Source organism: Natrix helvetica, assembly GCF_964273705.1.
Source record: "Natrix helvetica genome assembly, chromosome: 1".
Taxonomy (NCBI): Eukaryota; Metazoa; Chordata; class Lepidosauria; order Squamata; family Natricidae; genus Natrix; species Natrix helvetica.
Window position 1 is genome coordinate 173,781,090 of NC_138548.1, and position 12,456 is coordinate 173,793,545.

The window sequence follows — 12,456 nt, forward strand, 5'->3', positions numbered from 1 at the left end:
TGAACCGGTCCGAACCAGTAGAATACAACCTCTGATTCTAACCACTGTGCTACTACGGCTCACATAAATATATATAAATATATTTTATATAAATATAAAACTTAGGCATATGCTTTTTCCAATGCCACACTTAGTAAATACATATCCTAACCTCCTCGACTGCTTTAGAGTGGAATAGATGGCTCTTAGTCCTGAAGATGCTCAAGTTCAAAAGTTTCAATTAAAATGTGAATAGACTGCACAAATCCCATCATCCATTTTGAGTTTTTCAGAATAATAGTCTTTGGGTCAGTATAGGTCCAAGTGACTTAACCCACTTAATCCATTGGTTGCAACCCAGAATCCCTCATTACCTGATATAGCCCTGTTAGATGATATGAGTAAATGTCCTGAAATATTAACATGTCTATCGTTACCACAGTATAACATTGTAAATGGATGTTATAAATCTTTTAGTTTATTTAAATGTGAAAATCTCAGCTGTGCAGAGTGGCACTCATGTTTGCTTTTATCTGAATATAGAAATGTTATGCTTGTATCAATCACACGTTTCATTTAAATGGAAATTTTAAATTAAAAATGATCATAATTCCAAACTCCTTTTTGTATTATGTAAAATATAAAATAATGTAATTCTGGGTCTATCAGTACAGATATGCATAGATAGTTAGCATCTTTCTCATAGAAAATCTTTGACTTGTAAATGCAAATAAATATGGTTAGAGAAGTGATCTGAGAACTGATAAGATCATTCTTAAATTCATTGTATTAAACTAGCATTTCAGACACGCTTGATACATTTATTAAGCAAGATGCCTTGAGGTTTTTCTTTTACTGCTGCCATTTAAATTTCAGAAGTGGATAGACAGGTATATTGCTTTTTTTACGTTGGATAACCAAATAATCATATATTTGCTCACCTCACCTCTAAGGGCTGTAAAACTTATTTTCTTACTACCTGATTTCTTTCTACTGCTTAAACTTGTCTACTCTTCTAGAAAATTCTCTCCCTTTCCCAATGTTGATTCCCCAATACTTGACTAATGTAAGTGGTAATGTAGAAAAAAGTTTTTTAGTTCCATTCCTATTAAATCAGATATTAAACAAGGAAGCTTTGAAATAGTAAATACTCTCCCAAAAGTGGTGGAACATCGTAAGTCACCCCTGAAAAGCTGTATGTACTAATATTTTTATCCTTTTAAATGCAGTTAAATAATTTGTAATAGTTCTCCATTGATGATCAGTTCACTTACTTAAAAGCTGCCTTTTTTATTTCTTTCTTTCAGCCTATTCATCCTTAACTGAAAAATAGGAAACAATTCCATGAAGTCAAATATGTGGACAAGAAAGTGAATTATTTCTCCTGAAAACAAACAACCATTTTGATCCTTGATATAAATCTGAGCTTATCACGGTAAGAATTTCATGCTTCGAATTGACTTTTTGTTAGCATTTACACAGGTAGTCCTCAATTTACAAGAGTTCATTTAGTGACCGTTTGAAGTTACAATGGCACTGAAAAAAAGACATTTTATGTATGTGTGTGTGTTGCAATGTTCCCAGGTCATATGATCAACTTTTGTGACCTTTTGACAAGCAAAATCAATGGGAAAGCTGGATTCACTTAACAACCATATTAACTTAACAACTGTAGTGATTCAACTTAACAACTGTGGCAGGACATGTCACAAAATGGGTCAAAATTCACTTAATTGTCTCACTTAGCTACAGAAATGTTGGGCTTAATTGTGGTCATAAATTGAGGACAATCTATAAATGCCAATATATTGGAAATAATTACATGGAGAAAATTTGCAAATGATTACTGTGACTTGTTAATTCCATGTTTTCAGAGAAAACTGTTTCAATCCTTGTCTTCTGAGTGCACATTTCCATATCGTTCTGTTACCTACAGTTGAATCTAAACTGTTTGAAAAAAATACTACATTTGCAGAAAAAGATATACAATGATTAGAAAATGCTCTTCTATGTTGTTGAATGTTGATGCTTGTTTTATAAAGTCAAGGCATAATTTGAAAATTTAAATGTGGTGTGATGAATTTGTATGTATAATATAGAGAAGACTGTTCTTCTAGCTAATTGGATAATTGTGACATGCTGGAAGTCATTCAATATTTGTAGGGCCATAATACCATATTTAGTTTACTGTACATTTGTGTGTTTGTTTGTGCACGTGTGTGTGTGTTGCAGCACCCACATTACTAACTACATGGTCTTGAATATCCTCAAAGATAGAGAGGAAAAATGCATTGAAGGATGGTTCAAAAACTGAGTGATATTTCAATTGGTGAAACTACCCATTAGTTTTATTTAAGCCAAATTCCTTTCGAAGTAACAGTACATAACAGTTGGAATTATGCTCTTTATGTTTCCTTATTTTCTTTAAGCACACCTTCTGAAAGATCATTTTCCACTGTCATATCCTTTAATACTAACGGTTGAGGAGGCAGTTCTAACCTAGAGAAACATTTAAATATCTTTTGCATAGCTCTGGAATTTTCATTGCAAATTAGGGGAATTTTCTCTCCTGCTTCTTATGCTTCCTCATGGTCTTTGCTAATAGCCTCCTATGCCAAACACAACTATTTTGATCCTTGATACATTAATTTACATAATTTTCAGATCCATTGCATCATATAGTCTATCAAATATTTGCTCCAATTACTGTGGGTCATTATCCAACAATGCAGCAGCATCTGAGAAGTCCTCATACATTCAACAAAGTACACATTTACAACAAATATGCCTTCTACATTCTGTATAAAATTATCCATAAGCCTATTAGGCAGTTAGGGAATCCCCATAATTTTCTCATTCCTTGTTCAAATTTGAAGTATTTGCCAAGTATTCAATTTCTTTTTCTTGTCCATGCTTAACTTCCATCTATACCACACTTCAATTCCATATTCACATAAAACATTTGATAATTCAAGCTTTAAAAATAAATAAATACACTTTTTTTTCAATTAGTGTTCTTTAATGCTGAAAACGGGGAAAAAAATCTGGTCTGCTAAAGTCCTGCTTGAAATTCAGTTGCTGTGCACTTCCCAAATTCTGATCATTGTCTCCTTTTTTCCCCTTTCAATCAGAATTCATTCAAACATCTCCCTAGTCACAGTTCACCAACTAAACCATTTGTGTTTACATTCATTCTTGCTCTCTACCACCTTGCATTAGGCAAAAAGCATTCTTCCAATGTTCAAGCATAGACAAGTATTGAACAAATTGAAGCACTCTTTAACGTGCTTCAATTTAACAAGTCTTAAACAAGTATTTAACAAATTGAAGCATTGTTCCGTGAGGAAATCACATCAAATTTGCACTTTTTTGAACTACACAAGTTTACCCCTGCAATCTTATCATTATCCAACATTCTCACAGCATTTTACTTTATTTTCTCAATTCATTCTTTTATGGTAACATTTACCATATTTTTCAGAGTATAAGACGCACCGGAGTATAAGACGCACCTTAATTTTTGGGGAGGAAATCAGAAAAAAAAAACTTTCTCCCTCTGTCCCTGCAGATTGATTCCCGAAGCTGCCTGGGGAACTGCGATGAAAGTCTTTTCAATGAAATCATTTTTGGGCTATAGAGTCCCTCCCCCAATTCCAAAAAGGGCGCGTGCAGAGGCCAAGCAAGTGCATCATGTTGCAAGTGGCAGGCAGTTCCAATCAGGCGCTATGTGAAAGTGAGGATCCCCAACACATGAAACCCCCCGAAAATGCAACACGCAGAGTGGGTGGGTGGAGCTGCATTCTGAGTATAAGACGCACCCAGATTTTCACTCTCTTTTGGGGGGTAAAAAGGTGCGTCTTATACTCCGAAAAATGCAGTATATCATTCACTTCAGTACTACTATTTATTGTATCATTCTTGTTCCCAAACAAATTTTTGAACATTTTCTTTAGAAGTCTTCCACTTCAGTTTCATCTCTAATGAATTATATTTTTTAAAGTACTATTCTCTCTTCTTGGTCTACGTTCTTTGTGGCTACCATTTGCTCATTTACAGTCTAATCTAAAGCAAAATTTTTGAACTTCTAGTTATTTGGAAAAAGTCTTCTTAACTAAAATGTCTATAGAGATTCTCAGTCATTCAGGTCATGGTTGTTCCAACTGGACTTCCTTGTTTTTCCTTTTGAAGACATTTCGCTTCTTATCCAAGATAAAAACTTCTTATAATATAGCATTATATTGTCTTTTAATGATTAACTGCACTATGACCCTATATTTTCTGTTCTTCCTCAAATGATTTTGCACATTCTATGGTGTTGAAGAGATTAGCACATGGGTTGAAAACATACATATGGACCTAAATTCTTCTCCTGTTGTCACTGCCAATTCCCCTGCTGCCATGCTCTGCATCGGTGATGGTGAACCTATGGCACATGTGCTACAGGTGGCACACAGAGCCCTCTCTGCGGGCACATGAGCCATTGCCCCAGCTCAGTTCCAATGCGCATGTGTGCACACCTCCTGCTGGCCAGCTGATTTTTGGGTCTCTGACATGCATGCATGGGGGTGGGGTGCATGTGGGAGACATGCGCACATGTGCTGGGGATGGGGGAACATGGGAGTGCAGCAGTCCCCTCATTGCCCATTTTTGATCCCAGAAGGCTGCAAGGAGGCCTACTAGGCCCAAACCAGGGTGCGAGGGGGGGGGCTCACGCGCACATGTGTGGAGCAGAGGGAGTGTGGGGGGTCACATGGGGGGGGGAGCACGGGATCACATGCACATGCACAGGGGGCAGGGCACTGGGGGGTGTCATATGTGCATTGCATTATGGGCTAACCCTAACGTGATGACAAAAAGGTTAGCCATCACTGCTCTGGATTGACTTTGAGATTGTAATTCCATTTTGAGTTAAAATTCAGGACTGGAACACCGGCTTGATATTCAAGATTTGAGTTCAATTTCTGAGTGCTTATCTTTGCATGTTTTTTTTTCCTGTTTTCTGGAAGTGATTAGCACCACACTATTATTTTCATGGCACTTTAGTCTGAGAGTGTTGCATTAGACTCAGGGCTATACAATAAGTCTTCTGTCACTTGTAGGGTATATGGAAATTATTATCTATTAAAAGACTAGAAGCTTTTTGTGCTAAAATAATAAAGTGCTAATCAAGCTGTAATAAATTAACTCTATTTACCTCAGACTGTGAGCAAAGTACTCTATTTTGGCTGCCCTAATTATGGACTCTGTGTGTTTTTATCAAAACATATTTACGCTTTTCCAATGTTGCTGCATATGTTCAGTATAATTTGACATATTTAAGTGTTTTTCCAAATTATTTTAATCAAAGTGTAACATAATCCCATTTAGCTTTACTTCAAAACATTTATTCAAGGCATCTTGCTCCTGCTGCTTCTTTTGCTTTCCATTTTTTTAAAAAAAGAAGCTAAATAAAACCTCTTCTCAAAATCTTTCCTTAAAATGTAAAGCAAAACAAGCCATGGATGAAATTTGCACTGAACCACAGGAAGCCTTTGTACTTAGCTCTCTGCTCATTGTCTTTCCTCTTAGCAGACATTTCATATTGTGTAAAATACCAGCTCTAATAATATTCTTAATTATCTTCCAAAAATCAGTAAATGTATAAAATGTATAAGTAAGAAAAATTTAATACAGTTGTCAAGACATTCATTTAGCAAGCATTCAAAGCTACAATAGCACTGAAAAAAAGTTAGTTATGACCAGTCTTTGTACTTAAACCATTGTAGCCTCCCCATAGTCTCATGGTGAGAATTTGGGCATTGGCATGTATTTATAATGGTTGCAGCATCCTGGGGTCATGTGAAACCTTCCCAGCTGCCTTCCAACAAGTTAAGTCAATGGGGGAAGCTCACTTAACAACCATGTGATTTGCTTAATAACTATGCAATAGAGGTAGTAAAATCAAGCATGATTCACTTAAGAACCACTCTGCTTAGCAACAGAAATTCTGGTGCCAAGTCTGGTCATAAATCAATGAACATACATACATACATACATACATGCATGCATACATTCTCTCCTTCCCTCCCTCTGTCCCTCATTCCATCCCTGTCAACAATTATTATTGAGTCCGTGGAGATCAAATAAGTAAAAATGGTTTATTAAAACAGATATATTGGAGCTATTTATTTATCCAATTTATACAGTACCCATATTCAGGGACTCCAAGTGGCATACATCCAATAAAATAACACAGTCCATAAAACAAACTATCACAGTCGATAAATGTAATTAGATTTATATTTATGAAATGTAGACTTATGTCAAACCAAAGGCTCGGGAGAGATGTAAAGCATATTCTGCCTTCAAATGCATAACAAACAAGAATGTTCCTGACTTTTTAAAGACAAGCAAGATAGGGATTATCTTTACCTCAGGAAGGAAGATATTTCACAGGGTGAGGGCTACGACCAACGAAGCCTATTCTCTGTTCCACTCCAAAATAAAGTGACATTCTAATATAAGAGCCGTAAATAACATTTATATTGATTCTGTTCTTCAATGATTTTAAGAAATACAGAACACCAATGGATTCATTTTACACAAGTTCAACAGTCCAAAAAATGAAAAAGTACATTATGCTTTTAAGTAATTAACACTCATAATTTAATCAAATCAAGCAGGTTATTTCCACAACATTCTGTCCTTAAGTTGGCATTTTCATCTGTATTAAGTCATTTTAAGGTCTTGCAGGACTTTTCACTACATGAACCTGAAAAAAGTCAGAGCTCCTTCAAAAACTTAACTGAGCTTATTCCTGAGAACATTGAAACATTTCTTTACTAATCATTTAAAGATATACACAACCATAAATGCTGTTCCTTGGAAACCTTACCTAATATTTTCTGATTTATATTTCTTCTCATGTCCATCTTCAACTCAGATATGCCCATTCATCTGTGATTTAATTTCACAAGGATTGTTAATAATGTATATATCAATGCAGTGCAACTAAATAAGATTACTTATTTAACCGTATGTGATATTGTATCTGTAAGATCAGAGACCAAAAGGCGTTTTTTAAAAAAGCTAATAATAGATTGTATGGATGCTATTCAATATAGATTAAAAGAGAAGAAGGAAAGAAAAGAGGGTATGTGCACATACAGCTATATATGTGATTATATGTCTGTATGATGGGTGTCAGGAAGGGAGGAATGGAATTGGAGTGCGAAGGCATTCACATCAAAACCATTGTCTTTTAATTACAATTTATAGCAGAGCAATTTTTCACTTTTGAAATGATTATCCTGGATTGATCTGTCAACAGAAAGGGTAAGATTTCAGATTAAGGCCAGCATCTGCTGTTGTGGAAGCAGATTAACTCTAAACGCTAAGTATGATACATGGAGAACAAGGATGATAAATCTCAGTCATTGCATCTGAATAGATACAAAGGTGTTTTTAAAAAGGGATGCTGTTATATCTCCCCTCCATTGTCTTTGGAAATGGGGTGACAAAACCTGGCAGGTGACCATCTCTTCTATGTGGGGCATGTAGTATTGTAGAGGTATCTGGGGATGGAATAATAAAGTCACTGTAAGTAATGGAGAGGTGATATGAGGATTTCTTTTTGTCATCTTGTTAGTCAGAGTCAAATGCTTTTTGCTAAGCTTCAAGTATGGCTGTCTTCAACCCCATCATTAACAGAGCATGAAGTAAAAGTCCACACTAAGCCACAATCAGTAACTATTCTCTTCTTCCTAATGGAGATGAATTTGTGAGCCAGGATAAGTTGAGTCAAGGACTCTACCAACAGCAACAACACAACCCCAGACTTATTTCAGTCATATTTAAGGCAGACGCTCATTCTCAGCCTAGCTTGAGCCCCAAAATGAATTTGCCACTGAGGGCAAAGCATGGAGCATAGTTCTCAGAGTGTTAGATCAAATTGATTTGGAATTTATAAGAAGCTTAGCCTAAGGAAGGAGATTGTTTTCAGAAGAATCTTGTTGCAATTATAACTTAAAGAAAAGATGCTGCCAATAAATCAGCATTCTTCGGAGATGCTTGTTTATTATATCTGGTTGCATTTACCAATATATTTCCAATTTTAAACTCCTAAAACAGCATGACAAAAAACGTTATTTAACTTCTCTGTTGTTGCCTAGTGGTATACTCAAGCATGATGAGATTTATCTGGACATTTGATGTAAGGTGGAATACTAGAGAAACCAACTCTAATATCTTCCTCAACCATTTTTATTTTTGCAGTTTTAAGAGAATGTGAATGAGTTCTTCTAAGCTCTTCACACGATTTAGTACAGAGACATGATGTAAGTGACCTACTTTTAATGTTGTTCCCCATTTTCATGAAGAAGTTTTCAACTCATGGCTGAGTGTTTCAGCAACCAGTGCTTCATTATGTAGAAGTCACTGTTTACTCATTTCACTAAAGTAGAAAGCCTTGTTGATCCAACTACTGAAAGAACAGCTTCTGCATAAACTCTGGATTTCCAGGACAGATTCTAAATAGTTAATCAATGCACTGAAAATACCTTGGCCTGTTGTTGTTGCCTCAACCTCTACAACATTTTAAAACAATTACAGTCATCATTGTGGTGAATGGAATGCCAGTCATTAAGCTTTCCCACAAAGATCTTTTGACCCATCTGGATTGTGTATATTTCCTCACTCCTCCAGATGTTTTTTTCAACCAGAATGAAGACACTTAATAGTACTGTGTAAAAGAGAAGATATTCTTTGCTATTTATTATGCTTCATATTCTACTATAGCACCACAAGAAGGAAGATTGAGTGTCTTCAGGGTCTCTGCAATTGTGTGAGGTTTTATATTTTAGCCATGTTACTAAATGGTCAGCTTCTTGACTTGAGCTGCGTTAGCAAATTTCAAGCTCTGCTTGTTTGAATTTAAAAATTCAAACTTCTAATTGGATCAAGATTGGTCCAAGAAAGACCGGGTATTGCTGGGAAATGTCTCCTAGCTTGCTTCATTTGTTAAACTAAGTCCACATTTTGGACTAGGATGAAATTCATCACATTACCAATTAAATCTCACTGATGGGTAATTACCCTGTTTCTCTGAAAATAAGACCTCCCTGGATAATAAACCCAATTGGGCTTTTGAGCACATGCGCTAAAATAAGCTTTCCCCCCAAAATAAGCCTTCCCTGAAAATATTGCAACACAGCAGCAGCCATGAGGTGCTGACCATGCTCGCCGCCTCCTACACTTCAAAAATAATAAGACCTCCCTGAAAATAAGGCCAAGTGCTTATTTGGGGGTCAAAAGAAAATAAGACCCTCTCTTATTTTGGGGAAAACACGATATCTGCCTCATAGGATTTATTATTATGTATGTGTAATCTACAATTAGATTCATAGTCTATGTCTGGTGGAAACATAATAATTCCAGTATTAACCAAGGACACAAGAATTACTAACTTAGTGCTCATGAATATAGGCAGTTCCATGTTCATTATTATTATTATTATTATTATTGCATCAACAGAAGTGTATCACAGCGGCCAGTTGTTTCGCCGGATTTGGCATTAATTACTAGTCGGGCCCCACCCAGGGGCCTAGGACGTTGTAACATATTTTCGTAATATGTGTGCAGATCCAAGCAGTGCAGCCTTTTGCATTTGACTGATGGTGATTTTGTCAATTTTTAACTGTTTTAAATGTAATTCCAGTACTTTTGGAATAGCACCCAGTGTGCCGATTACCACTGGAATTACCACTGCTGGTTTGTGCCATAATCGTTGGATTTTGATTTTTAAGTCCTGGTATCTTGCGATTTTTTCATATTCCTTCTCGGCGACCCTGCTATCACCTGGTATTGCGATGTCTATGATTGTAACCTTATTTTTCTCAACCAGTGTGATGTCTGGTGTATTATGCGCCAGTATTTTATCCGTTTGTATGCGAAAATCCCACAAGATCTTGACCATCTGACTCTCGATGACTTTTTCAGGCTTATGTTCCCACCAGTTTGCTGCTGTTTTAATATTATAATTTTTGCACAAATTCCAGTGGATCATTTGTGCCACTGAATTGTGCCGCATTTTATAGTCAGTCTGCACGATTTTTTTACAGCAGCTGAGTATGTGGTCAACAGTTTCATCAACTTCTTTGCAGAGTCTGCATTTGGCATCATCAGAGGATTTTTCGATTTTGGCCTTAATGGCATTTGTTCGGATAGCTTGTTCTTGCGCAGCCAGGATTAGTGACTCTGTTTCTTTCTTTAATGTACCTGCTGTTAACCATAACCAAGTTTTTTCACTTTTTATTATTATTATTATTATTATTATTATTATTATTATTATTATTATTATTATTATTATTATTATTATTTGTCAGCCAGATGTTTAGACTGGGTTTGGAATTGGAATCTTTATCTACCTATTGAGTCCTTCTTATGCCAGGAACCTGGCATAAGAAGATATTGTTGTTTGATGGCGTTAAGCTATAAATTGTTCCAAATAAATCTGCCTTTTGAAATTGACTGATAGTGGTTTTGTCAATGCTTTTGGAGTTTACCTGGGGTTCTAGTTGTTTTGGAATTGCACCCTATTATTATTGGTACTATTTTTGCTTTCTTTTGCCACAATCATTATACTTCAATTTGCAGATCTTGATGTTTTGTGATTTTCTACAATTCTTTCTCTTCTGTTCTCCTATCTTCAGGTACTAAAATGTCCACTATTCAGATTTTTTTTGTCTGTCTTATCAACAACTGTTGATTGTTAAATCTGGCATTTTTTATGGCAGGTATTTGATTCTAAAGTCCAAGAGCACTTTAACTTCTTCATTTAGCTTTATTGTCCATTTTGTGGTCCCATTAGTCCTTGCTTGCAGGAAAATAGTATTGCTTGCAGATATTCCAATTTGCCATTGTTGCCATTTTGTCATGCTATTGTTTGTAGTTAATTTGTGTGATTTTGCAGTTGCTAACTGTTTCTTAAGCTTTTTTTTAAACAGAGGCAGCATTTGATGTCTTATGCTGTTTTCTCATTTGTTCTTCTTCTGTAGCTAGAATTAACTCCTCTGTCTATTTCTTCAACTTTCCTGCTCTTAGTCATTCCCAGATCTTGTTGCTATCTGCTTTGCTTGCTAGTTTTGTTTATGTATACTGGCCATGTAATACTTTGTTTTGCCATTTTTCTTTTCTGTTCCTCATTTGGTCTCTTTATACACCAGTTTGATTTCAGTAAACTATCGTGTACTAATTTCAGTGCATCATCTTCACTGTCCTTCAAACATTATTCCAATGCCCTTTATTCTTCTTCAACTGTGTGGTGAACTTGCAACATTCCACATTCATACCTCTTTTGGGAATGAAAATAATTCAGTAGCTATGCTGGCTTCCTCTACTTCCAACTCTCCCTAGTTTGCCGCGACAATTTGAGTTGCTTCTGACAAGGAATTTAATTTCTTTGCCCTGGGTAGGTTTTGGGGGTTCTTCCAAATCTGCTACTGTGAATACTTTATTTTGTATTGTAAATCAAAGGTTGATCTGTTATCCTTGGTTATTTCTGATTTTGCATGTTCCAGAACTGATGTGTTCTTTTGGGTTCAATTTATGGTAACAGATCATTTGATTTCTTGTTATGATGTTTGTATATTTGTGATGAGTAAGCAAATTTTCTTGCAATAGTCCTGCAGCTGCTGGCCCTGGTTGCTCAGCCAAAAGTTGTGAGTCCTGTAGCCCATTTGTCACCAGATGTCCAGGAACCCCAACACCTAGCACACTCTTTGTTGACTTTGGAGAATGACTCATCCAGTATGGGTTTTTGTAAATTACATTTCACCATATTGTTTATGGGAGAGACACTCCTCTTATGAGACCAGTTCAATATGGTTAAATTATTATAATACTCAGGGTGGCAGAACATATGCAGCTGCTGAGCATTTTCTCTAAAACAATCATTCTGTGAGATGGATTGGGTTCAGAGTAATAAAACTAGTCGATCTCCACCTGTCATTTTGTCCTCATCTTTAAAGTTGTCTCTTATTCATTATGACATTTGGGGGTTGGTCACAATGTGCAGTTCCACATAACTTCTCTGATGTCCAATTGAAGGTTTACTATTCCTCATGGATCCACATGCCTTTCAGTTGCAAATGCTTAAAATCTAACTTTTGCAATGGACATGAGGGAATCTCTGTGGATTCTGGGGAGACTTACTTCCTTAAAGTGAGACATTTGGTAAGAGAAATAGCATGGAAATGGAGTAGCTGCTCATCTCCCAGGTGACAGACCCTTTCCAACTACTACTGCATGTACTGTTGTGTGCTGAGTAGTATTAGGCCTGAGTTTTGTTGAGGAGTAGATATATTTTGGATGTTAGGGTTTGAATCAAGCCTTTCCTTCAGTGCTTTGTAGTGTTTTAAGTTCTACATTAGATACAAAAAGAGATACTCTAGTATTTTTCATGCACTTTTTTCTGCTAGAAATACCGTATTCAGTAATTAA

The 12,456-nt window shown here is 36.0% G+C and overlaps 1 protein-coding gene across 3 annotated transcripts in view; it reads left to right on the top strand.

Moving 5' to 3' along the window:
- The window catches only part of GULP1 (GULP PTB domain containing engulfment adaptor 1), a 159,127-nt gene that overhangs the window by 56,964 nt on the left and 89,707 nt on the right, over window positions 1–12,456 (top strand). For all 3 annotated transcript variants that reach the window (XM_081934176.1, XM_081934178.1, XM_081934177.1), the window contains exon 2: window positions 1,287–1,414. The gene's annotated coding sequence lies outside the window, so the exon portion shown is untranslated. The remainder of the gene's footprint in view (window positions 1–1,286; window positions 1,415–12,456) is intronic.